This window comes from Lissotriton vulgaris, chromosome 2_1 (assembly GCF_964263255.1).
Source record: "Lissotriton vulgaris chromosome 2_1, aLisVul1.2, whole genome shotgun sequence".
Lineage (NCBI taxonomy): Eukaryota > Metazoa > Chordata > Amphibia > Caudata > Salamandridae > Lissotriton > Lissotriton vulgaris.
The window spans coordinates 1,669,413,844-1,669,426,010 of NC_141687.1; the positions used below are offsets into that span (position 1 = coordinate 1,669,413,844).

Genomic DNA, 12,167 nt, shown 5'->3' on the forward strand with positions numbered 1-12,167 from the left:
GGCACCCGCTTGGGTGGTGCAATCCTTTTTGCTCCTTCCAGGAACCTCTTTACAACTTGTGATGTGAAGAAGCTTCTGCCCATCTCACCCCTTGTGTATGCCACTATAGCCGCCAGGTGAACTCTCAAGGAGGACGAGCTGAGGTTTTTCTCCAGTAAGTGTGTCAGGTACTTCAGTACCGTGGAGTCCTTTTTCATTTTATTGTGGAGTCTCTCCCTCCTGCACCACATCGTGAATCTTTTCCACTTTGCGACATAGCACTTCCTTGTGCTGGGCCTTCGTGCCTCCCGAAGGACCCTGAGGGTGCTCTCTGGCAGTCTCAAATGTGCGAACTCTATGTCCTCAGGAGCCATGCTACTAGGCTCATGCTCTCTGGTTCTGGGTGCAGCACCTCTCCGTTCTGCATGGAGAGCAGGTCTTTTCTTCTGCCGAATCTGTGGGGTGCACACTGCGCCATCTCCATGATCTGCGAGTACCATGTCTGCCTCGCCCACTGTGGCGCGACCAGTATCAGGGTCATGGTGCTCGCTCTGCACTTGCTCAGTACTCTGTGTATCAGTGGTATCGGGGGAAAAGCGTACGCAAATTTCCCGGACCAATCTATCCATAGGGCATTCCCAAGGGACCCTTCTTCGTGTTGTCTGGATGCGAAGTTTCGGCATTTCGCATTCTGGCGTGTTGCAAACAGGTCCACTGATGGCGTTCCCCACCTGTTGAACAGCCTCCTTGTCTCCTGAGCATTGAGCTCCCACTCGTGGGATGCCGAGGTATGTCTTCTCAGCCAGTCTGCCTGAATGTTCTCCTTCCCTGGTAGGTGTATGGCTAGCAGGTCTATCTGGAGAGGGATGGCCCACCTCCATATCTCCTGCGCCAGCGTCGAAAGCTTGTTGACTGTGTTCCACCCTGTTTGTTGATGTAGAACATCGCCGTGGTGTTGTCTGTCTGTAGCATCACCCTTTGCCAATACAGTCTTGTCTGGAAGGCTTTCAGTGCAAGGAAGATTGTCTTCAATTCGAGGTAAAATTGATGTGCTTTGTCGCATCTACTGGCGTCCAAAGACCCCTCACTTTGAGTTCCTCCATGTGAGCGCCCCATCCCTTCAGGGATGCGTCCGTGGTGCTGGTCACTGTCGGAGTTGGGAGTGTTAGAGGCTGTCCCCTTGTTAAGTTCTCCAAGGTCCACCATGTCATCTCCTTCTGCACTGCGTGCGTCACCACCACAAGATCCTCCCAACTGCCAGAAGCCTGTGACCATTGTTCCTGGAGCCATTCTTGCATGGGTCTCATGTGGAGCCGCACATTCGGCACTAGGTGGATGCACAATGCCATCATCCCCATGATCTTGCTCGCAGTCCTCACTGTCCGAGCTTGTCCCTTCCGGTAGAGGCGAGTTTCCTTGACCAGTGCCCTTGCTCTCTTCTCGCTGAGGAACACTTTGCCCTGTAAGGTGTTGATCTCTGCCCCCAGGAAGATCTTCACTTGCTCCGGCTCCATTGATGATTTCTTCCAATGGACGGAGAACCCCAGGTTTATGAGCGTGCTCGTCACTGTATGTGCATGCTGCTTGCACTTCTGGTACGAGTTTGCTTTCACCAGCCAGTCGTCCAGGTAAGGGTATACGTGTATCCCCTGTCTTTGTAAGTGCGCTGCGACTGCCGCGAGGCACTTCGTGAATACCCTTGGTGCTGATTTCAGTCCGAAGGCCAGCGTTGTGAACTGATAGTGGCCTCCTCCGATTGCGAACCTGAGCATATGCTTGTGCTTCTCGTTCATCGGTATGTGTAAGTAGGCGTCCTTGAGGTCTATCGTGACCATGAAGTCTCCGACCTGCAATTGCGGCAGGACCTCCTGCAGGGAGGTCATTTTGAACTTTTGTGTTCTTATGAATTTGTTGAGGAACCTTAGGTCTAGGATGGGTCTCATCTTGTCGTCGACCTTTGGTACTAGGAAGTACGTTGAGTATATTCCCTTGTTCCTTTCCCTGAAGGGAACTCTTTCTATGGCCTGTTTTTGTAGAAGTTCTTGCACTTCTTCCTGAAGCCTCGCCAGCTGTTCTCTTGCTGGTGGCTTCCCCCCTGGTTTTCTGTTTGTTGGCTTTCTCTCCAACTCCAAGCAGTATCCGAATTGGATGATGTTTAGGATCCATTTGTCTGATGTTATTTCTCTCCATTCTTGGAGATAGAACTTTAATCTTCCTCCCACTGGTGTCATGTGGTCGTAGGTCTTTAGATCGTCCTGACCCCTTCGTACGTGGTGCCCCCTGGGATCTTTTCTGTGGTCGGGCACCCGGAGGTGTCTGAAGTCACTTCGAGGTGGGCTGCTGCCCCCCTCTTCTATTCTGGCCACGGCCATTTCTCCCTCGAAAGGACTGACCTCTTGGCTGGTATTGCCAGGACTGCTTCTGGTGACCTTGCTGAGCCTACGAGTCTGCCTGGTGCGTCTGCTGGAAGGCCTGGTGCGATGTACCTGGCTGGTTTCCACCTCTCCCGCCAGGCCTCCGTGCCGGGGTGCCTCTTCTGTTGCCTCTGAACTGCAATGCCCCCATGGATCTTGCCGTCTCGTTATCTTTTTTTGAGTTGGCATAGTTTCTCGTCAACTGTTGCTCCGAAAAGCGTTTCGCCGTTGAACGGTGTGTTCAGGATACTGTGTTGTAACCCTGAGATCCTGAGCCAGGCGTGTCTCCTTTCCGTGACACCCATCATCATGAGCCTGCTGGCGGTGTCTGCCCCGTCCAGGGCCGTCTTAAGGCAAGAATTTGCCACATTTTTCCCTTCTTCGATCAATTTTTCGGCCTTCTGCCTGGCATCCTGGGGTAGGTCCTTCACCAACTGCCCCAGCCCCTCCATGATCTGGTACATGTGCCTGTTTAACAGGGCGTTGGAATTAGCCATGCGCCAGTGGGTCGCGGCATTTCGCTCGATCCTTCTCCCCACCAGATCCATCCTCTTGCTCTCCTCATCCGGTGGTGGGCCCGAGGTAGTGGATACGCTCGCCCTCTTCCTAGCTGTGGCCGTGATAATGGAGTCAGCGGAGACCTCGCCTCGAATGTAGGCCGGGTCCTTCGAGGAGTGTTTGTATTTTTTCTCTGTTCTGGGAGTTACCGCCTTGCATGTTGCGGGCTCTTTGAACGCTTCCTTTCCCTGAGCCAAGACGCTCTCGAGCATTGGAAGGAACTGGCTTCTTGTTTGTGTTGGGAGCAATGTCTCTAGCAGGAAGTCTGCTTTCTGCTTTTCCTCGTCGAGCTTTAGCTTGAATGCAGTTGCGGCAGATTGTATCGCCGAGTTGTATGCCCCGATGTCGTCCGGCGGCGAGGGTCTCGAGGGGTATGAGTCGACCACCTCTTCCGGGCTCTCGGTGTCGACGTCTAGGTAATCCTCCTCGCGTGGGTCAGAGGTGGCCGACTCGGCGTCCAACCTATTGCCCTCATCGTCCTCATAGCTGTAATCCTCGTAGGGATTCTCTTCACCTTCCTGGTCGTCGACCATCTCGTCGCTAGGCACATGGTCGTCGACATGTTCTTCTTCCTCTTCGACCAGATCTAGCACGGCGTGCTTGGTCTTGTGTGGAATCGTGAAGGCACTCATCTCGGCGGCGACATATTTTTTCCGCTGCAAGAGGCTTGCCATTTCGGCCTCTAGCCGACGTCTTTTCCTTTCCATCTCGGCCGCGTTTTCAGCTTCGGAACGTTCGGCCCCTCTCTTCGTCGCCTGGTTCGGCGGCGAGATTTTCGGCGTCGACGGCTTGGACGTCGAACTGGCTTTCGGGTCCTTGGACGGTGCCGAGGCTTTAGGGTCTTTCTCCCTCGACGTCGATCGGTCCCTTTCGGCGACGATCTTCGACGCTTTCTGCTGGTCAACAGCTTTCGGCGCCAGGGACTCCTTCTCCGAGGATCCGCTGGGCCTGCTTGTGGTCGAGGACGGCAGATGTCGCTGCGTCGGCGCCTTCGGGCTCTTGGCCTCATACATTTGAGACTCAGAGTCTTTCGTGTTCTTGTGGGACGTCGAGTCTCCTACCTTATCAGGTATCTTCTTGTAATCGGTCTCTACGACCGTGTAGCTGTCGTCTTCGGCGGCAGCGTTGTCCTCCTCCTCTGAGGACATCCCCAGCTCGTACAGCGATGGCGTCGGGGATTTTCCTTCGAGGGTGGCGTGTGCTACTCTCTGTCTCTTCCTCACACGAAGGGTCTTCTGGGCGAAGACGGCGCAGGCGTTGCAGTCCTCGCTTCTGTGTTCTACCGGTAGGCAAAGGTTGCAAACCGGGTGCTGGTCTTTCTGCGCGTACTTGTGTCTGCAGTTCGGGCAGAACTTGAACGGCGTGTTGTCCATCCTCGTGCGTTCAGGCCTCCCTGACCGCGTGGAAGTCGACGATCGTCGAAGTTCTCGAGGTTTTCACCTTCTTTTCTCCTCGTCAATGTTGTGTGAAGTCTTCTTTAGTCTTCTTCTTCCAATATCTCCTCCAACTTCCACTCTTTTCAGTACTTTCTCCAAAAATGTCTGGAGCCCAACGGGAACGATCCAGACCCGACCGCGGAAAAAAGAATCTGATGATGGCGCCCAAGAGTGGGAGCTTCCGCAGGAAGCATGCCAACGTCACCGGAAATGCACCCGAGGAGGTGTGACGCCGACGCCCACAAGGGCTACGAAAAAAAAAAAAAAAAAAGAAAAGACTATGAATCCGGACCCAACCACAAGACCGCGGAATATGCACAGCATAGTGAATCCAGAAAGATTCACGCTGCAAAACTCCTGGTAGATGTTCTGCTAACAGAAAGATTTTTTGAGGAATGGCCCCCCTCCATATGCTATGCGCCAGCCGGGAGAGCTGTAAGGAGTGTGGATGTAATGTATGGCTGTCATTGTTGGTACGGACTAGTACAGCCTTGCTTGATAGGTAAAGGAATGGATATCCCTTGGCTCTCTGGTGTTTATGAAAGCTTATGTAGTGTGGATAAAGGCAATCTCTTTCTAAAACCAACTAGAGTTGACCTATCCCATAAGAATGACTTGAAAAAGGCACTTTATGCACTTTATAACTCAGATAGGATTAACAAGGAATCTAAGAAACCCACAGTCTCTAACTACATGGTTAAGGAGCTGTATAGGTATCCCTTACCAATATACCTCACTTTGCAGACGGCAATTTGAAGAAAAAGCCTTCTATTTCGATTAAGGGTGGTAACCGTAAGATTCCTATTTAGTTTTCCCTTGGGATATCTGCCAAACTTAGGACATATACCATGCCCCTGTGACGGAGTGAGTGCACAAAACGATTTGCACTTTTTTTTGTTGTTGTAAATATTATTTAAAATATGTAAAATGGTTTTTAACTCAGTTTTTCAAAAAACATAGACCCATTTCCTTGGGGGACACTGATGAAATAGTTTTTCGCACCAGCACTTTCTTGAGAACCGCTATCCGAGCCCGCAAAATAATGGACAACCTTTGATTCAATTGTTACAATCATCTTCTCTGTTTCATATCAATTGTTACAATCATCTGATGCCTATTTTGTAAAGTTTTAAGGATTTTAGAACATCATTGTATAAATGTGACTTGCTTTTATGAATTTTTGAAATTCGAAAAAAGATTTATGAAATGATGAAATGATAGGTAATGGTGAAACGATTTTAGAGCTATAAATATTGCTAGCAACTCCAGATGATTTATGTGGAGTAGCTTTTGTTGCGATGTCCATGTACCCTGTACTGTGTGTTCCTCCAAATGCGCTCCCCATCCTGCGAGAGATGCGTCTGTGGTTAGCACCACTTGTGGAACAGGCTCTATGAACGGCCCGCCCTTGGAAAGGTTTTTGGTGTTCCACCACTGCAGAGAGCGATGTGTCCGGTCGTCCACCACCACCAGATCTGTTTTTTGTTGCTGAGCCAGATTCCACTGACTTGTTAAGCACTCTTGTATGGGGCGCATTTGTAGTCTTAAGTGGGGTACTATGAAAATGCAAGATGCCATCATTCCGATTAATTGCATGAACACGCAAGCTGGTAGTGAGTGTTGTGGCTGGAATTTTTGTATAAGAGCTTGCATACTTTGTATCCTTGTTGGATTGGGGTATGCAATTGCTTTGGAGGTATCTATTATGGCACCTAGATACTGTTGAGACAGGGTCAGTTGGAGATGTGACTTCTTTTGATTTACTGTGAATCCTTGTTTGTGTAACAGGCAGATGGTCTGATGCGTGTGCTGTGGTATGACTTGGAATTTATTAACCTGTCTTCTAGGTATGGGAAGACTTGGATGTTGTCCCTTCTTAAGTGTGCTGCTACTACTGCTTGACACTTTGTGAAAACTCGAGGTGCTGTAGTTACTCCAAAAGGGAGTACTTTGAATTGGTAATGTTGACCTTCTAGTACGAATCGAAGGTACTTTCTGTGAGATTGAGGGATAGGAATGTAAAGTAGGTGTACTTGAGATCTAATGTGGCAAGGAAGTCGCCTTGTTTTAACAGCGGAAAAACCTGCTGTAGTGTGACCATATGTAAATGTAATGTAAATGTATTGGCATTTATATAGCGCACTACTTACCCGTAGGGTCCCAAGGCGCTTCGACCGCTGCGAAACCCTTCCTGGCTTCCCTGAGAGATGGTCCCTTAATGGGTATCTCCAGGGTGAGACCAGGCATCCCCGGCGGTCTGGTGGGGCCGTTAGTGAAGATGAGGCAAGCTAATGCCCAGAGTTGCCGAGTGTGATCGCTGATCAGAGTGGGCACCGTGGCGAGAGAATTATCGAGTCCGCTGACCCTGGTCCAGAAACCTGCCGCGCCGGGAATCGAACCCTGGTCCCGGGCCGTCCTCTGCTCTCGGGTCTGCCGCCTCTAACCAGGAAGTGGTCGGATTGTATGTAAAGGTTTAGAGGCTTTACATCTAGTATAGGTCTGAGGGAACCGTTCTTTTTGGGTATGAGAAAGTATAGGGAGTAAACTCTTGAGTTTTGATGGTGCTTTGGGACTGGTTCTATTGCATTCTTTTGCAGTAGAGATGCAACCTCTTGTTTTCGGAGTGTGAGATGCTTCTGTGACATGGGACGTTGTCTGGGTGGTATTGTTGGAGCAGTGGAAGTGAGCTCCAGGCAATAACCTGACTGAACAATTTGTCTTACCCACCTGTCTGTGGTGATGGAGTTCCAGACAGGTAGGAACTGTTCTAATCTGCCCCGACAGGAGTGGAATGGTCTGGGGGGATGTGAGGGAAGTCACTGTTTGGGAGTAGAGGCATTGCGGTTGTTATCTCTGCCTCTACCCTTATTGTTGTTACCTCTATATCCTACTCTATAATACCCTCTACTGGGCAAGGTTTGGGTGGTTGCTTTATAAGAAGAGGAGGTGTTGTCAGTTTGAAAACCTTTAGAGGCGCCCCTGTAAGAGGAGAGACGAAAGGACGCTCAATGGGTCTGAGTTTGTAAGGCTCCCATGGATTTTGCCGTATCCGTATCTTTTTTCATTTTCTCTAGTGCATTATCAACTGTTGGGCCAAAGAGATGTTGCTGGTCAAAGGGCTGATTTAGGAAACTGGCCTGTACTTCTGGCTTAAACCCAGAGATGCGTAACCAGGCATGTCTACACAACAGTACTCCAGTATTTATTGCTCTAGAGGTTGTGTCGGCAGCATCTAATGGACAGCGGATTGAGGTATTCGTAATAACCTTGCCTTCTTTTATTAAGTCAGAAACCCTGGCCTTATATTGTTCTGGTAAATGTTGCATGAGTGTTTCTAGCTCATCATAATGTGCTCGCTCATATCTTGCTAACAAAGCTTGGGTGTTAGCAATTTTCCAGACATTGGCTGCTTGTGAGATGGTGCGTTTTCCCGAAGCATCTAAAAGCTTGGATTCTTTATCAGGGAGAGGAGCATCCCCTGTTGTCTGCAAGTTAGCTCTTTTCCTCGCATTTGAGACTACTAATGAGTCCAATGGCAGCTGACCCTTGATGTATGCTGGGTCAGTTGGAGCCGCTTTATACTTCTTTTCTAGTCTGGGGTTAATTACCCTGGCTCCGAAAGGGTCTTTGAATACCTCTGGTGCATTTTTTAACACTCCACTAAGTATTGGTAATGTGGTTGTGGTTTTATGTGACAACAGTAGTGTATCCATAAGGAAGTCCTCTTATACTGGATCTGTATCGAAGTCCACTCCATGAAAAGTGGCTGCTCTCTGAATGAGCTGTGTAAATCGAAAAGTGTCATCTGGGGGAGATGGTCTAGAAGGAAATGAGTCATCTGGTGGCAGATCTGGTGCATCTGGTGCATTATAATCTTCCCAGGGATCATCTGATGGTCCAGGAATATTGTCTAGGTCCTCTGTGTCATCTATGTGTTGCTCACTTTCTACCCTATGTGAATAATTGTCTTCATCATCATCATCATCATCATGTGGTATAGGGCTATGTGTGATGGATGGTGAGTGTGCAGGAGAAATATCTATTGGGAGAAGTTTGAGCATGCTTCTTGAGAGGAACTGGAGATGGTTTGGTAGAGTCAATTTTCCTCTTTTCAGGCACTTTAATTACATGTCCAGTCTTTGGATTACTACGAACAGTCTTTTGCTTTGGATCTGGGTGGAAAAGCTCTTGTGCAGAAATATCCTTTTTCGGAGCCGATTTATCCTGCTTGGGACCGAAATGCTTAGGTTTTACAGTGTCTATTGTCTTTGGAGCGGATCTTAGATTCGGTTCCGAAGACTTGATGTCATGTTTCTTTCTCGGATCGAAGCTTTTTGGCTCCGGAATTACTAGTCCCGAAGCACGTTGAGAATCATCAACCTTCGGCGCTGAGTGTGTTTCGGTGCCGAAGCAGGCTTGGGACCAACTTTTTTCGGAACCGGAGTTGTCTTCGGTTCGATAGACTTGGGAACCTCTTTCGGTGCTGAGCTTGTTTGAGGACCTTCTGCTTGTCGGGACCGACAGACTGACTAGAGCCCGAGTCGACTGGAGGCTTTTTTGGATTCTTCGTTGCCGAGCCAGAAGGCGGGGCGTCGGAAGGTTTTGGTCGGTGTGAACCCAGAGGTGGAACCGAAGTTCTGCTTCCACCCTCCAAATCCGCCTTTATTTTTACTTTAACTCCCCCACCCACTCCAATGCTGCCCCTGCCTAGAACACATGTTTTTTGCGGGTTTTTTAGACAGCCGAGAGCAAATTGTTGCTAGTCCTATAAAATAAAAAAGACAGGAAAATATTACTTACTCTGTAAGCATTTGTTTGTGACATGTAGTGCTGTAGATTCACATGGGGTGCAAACTTCTACTTTCTAGCGTTGGGCCCGGATACGTGGGAATTGTTTTTTTATAAGAAATCTTTTGAGTCATGAGGTAGAGTGATTCCTCCTCTTGGCGATAATGCGAATGGGCACCGACAGGACACGAATCCTGCGGCTCCTGCCAGCCCACTGTAATCCTGCAGTAATCGGAGCCCTTGAGGAGTGAAAACAGCTTGGTGTGTGGCTGCCTTGCTGGACCAGACCCTGTGGGAGCCAATTATGCCTTGGGGGTGACGGCGCTTGGGGGCGGTGGTGGACCCGGCGTGCACGGCCTGGTACAGGCCCACTTTGAGCCGCGAAACACTGACTGGCATCACTGACTCGATTGCCCTGGTTGGTCGCGGGACCCAATTGGGGATCAGCAGATTGTAGGGATGTCCAGCCGGGGGAGCGGTTGCCCATTGGAGAGAGGTGCAGGGCAGGTGGGTCTCTGTAGGCCTGGTCAGCTGTTACAGGGGCAATGGGCATCATGCTGGCTGTGTCACGGCTGTGAGCCTCGGGGATTGAGACTGCCCCCGAGCACTGCAGGCAGGCTGAGCGATCAACGGGCTCACTAGGGAAAAGCCGGGGGCCTGGCCTGTGCAGCTGTGGCCAGCCCTGATTAACGGTGTTGCCGGAGCCACAGATGGCAAAGCAGCTTCAGCAGAAGTGAGGACATCTGGCCAGGATCAGTGGTTGCCCCCTTTGGTGAGTGGAGCGGGCTGGAGTGCTCTCTAGACCCAGCTGGCAGAGGAGCCCAAAAGGGCTGGATAGGGGCACGAGTACGCTTAGCCCAGGAGGATAGCTGCAAGAGACCGAGCCCAGCAGAACAATAGGGTCACATGAGAGGCTCCTATAGCAGGCACGGATAGACCAAATAGCATAGACAGCTAGGACCCTACTGAAAATGCAGGGGTTATACAGAGGGGTTGCCTGAGTGGAGATTGTGATTGGGGGCCCCGGGGGCATGTAAGGTTCCATGGGGACGGCGAAGGACTACCTCTGAGGAGCTGTGGTAGGCGGGTGAGAGGCAGTTGGGACTGGGCCTCGCCGCCTGGGGGACGGAACTGGTATCCTTGGCTTATAGAGGGCACTCCTGCGGTGTGTTTCTAGGCTGTGCATGGTTGAGTGCTGCCTTGCAGGCGCTGTTGGGGAGACTAGACTTCTGAGGCCCCCTCCACCGCCACCCTCCAAGAGCTGGGATCCAACAACCATAGGCGAATCACTGTGGTTGCTGCACTCTCTAACTTTGGCACAGGTGCCAAGTGGCATCGGAATAGGGGCGAAGCAGAGGACACCTGGCTCGCACATGATGGGGAAAGACAGGCCTCCAAGAGCAGCGGCCACCAACACCATTACCCGATAAACGATCCTGCGGCAGAATTTTCAGCTTGTTACTTCGATACTGGTCCCAGGATGCTTGTTTCCGGTTCAGGGAAGACATGGCTTGGCAGTTCGGGCTGGACTGTCCCCACGGGAACAGGGTCAATACTGATTTCCATAGGACTGAGTCTGAACTGAGGTGGCGAAGTGAGCTTAAGAAAGATGCTGAAATCAACCCAGATCTGTGACTGGGGGGAGAGTGTCTGAAAAGTTTCAGCACTTTCGTCCATCATCTCCTTGTGTATGCTTTGTTTGCCCTAAGTTGGAAGGGTATACCCAGATGTGTGAACCTTGCTCACTTTGCGACTGGATTCAAGCTAGCCTGTCTGATAAGGGGTGTTACCCTGAAACAGGTCCCAGGATGCTTGTTTCGGGTCCAAGGAAGACCTGGCTTGGCAGCTCGGTCTGGACTGTTCCCATGAGTAACAGGTTCAAAACTGATTTGCATTTGGCTGGGTCTGAACCAGGGTGGTGAAGTGAACTAAAGAACGATGATGGATTCAACCCAGATCTGTGACTGGGGGGCTGAGTGTTTGAAAAGTTTCAGCGCTCCGTCCATCTTCTCCTTGTGTTTACTATAAAACACTTAGGCATTTGGCCCCTTGAAATCCCTGGGACTATGGAAAACAATGTATTTATTTCTACTGTGTAGTGTGGAATACAAACATTCAACACCTTTGGTATACTCACCACTTAAATTCAGACAACTGGGTACATTTCCAACCTCTTATGGGCAGCCGACACAGTCTTAAGTGATGCATCTGTGTCCTAATTATGTTACTGCTAGTGTATATAACCAAGCAACATGCATCCTTGTGGCTGCTCCTATGTGTCCAGCTCACAGCGGGTTTCTTAAACAAACTCTCAGCTGCCAGAATGCAGCCTAAAGACATATCTTTTTTAAACAAAAAAATCTAACCCGCTTTGCCATACTGGATCAAAGGATTGATGAAAGCTTGTATCTGGTAAAGATATTATGTGGTAAATTAACTAATGTTAATGTTACTATTGTAAAAGGCTACGGCTTTGGGCCACTCCACCAAAAAAGCTCTGTAGGCAAGGACCTCAAAGCTGACACACTTGGCCCCACGTAGGTAGTGCCACCTGTCATGCTTGTCGGGGACTGGCATTACCTTTTTTTTTTTTAAAGGCTACAAATTCTATTGTTTAGATCACTTGGAACCTCCCAATTGCATGGCTATCAATGGCTATCAGGGCCCAGGAAAACAGAACTTGCTTGATTGAGTTTTCGTAGAGGCCCGGATAAATTATTCGTAGAAGCAAACTACAGAAGCAATCACCAAAAAGTAACCTTTACCTTTGGACAATCTCCATCCATTGTACGAACTGTTGGTGTTAGGGATTTTCATAGGCCTACCTATGCAAAGGAAAATTCTGCCCTACTAGCATCACAAATCAACTGGGCTTTTGTATTAATTGTTAGTCTTGAAGAAAATTACCGTTTTTTGGAGGAGTTCCTCTTTATGCTATTAGAGATCTCTTCAAGCCTTTTGGAAAAATGGGGGAGGTCTGCTTAACATGAAA

The 12,167-nt window shown here is 49.6% G+C and overlaps 1 protein-coding gene across 2 annotated transcripts in view; it reads right to left on the reverse strand.

The window, feature by feature from the left end:
* ARID1A (AT-rich interaction domain 1A) overlaps positions 1-12,167 on the reverse strand; it is a 599,176-nt gene that overhangs the window by 294,151 nt on the left and 292,858 nt on the right. The window lies entirely within an intron of this gene.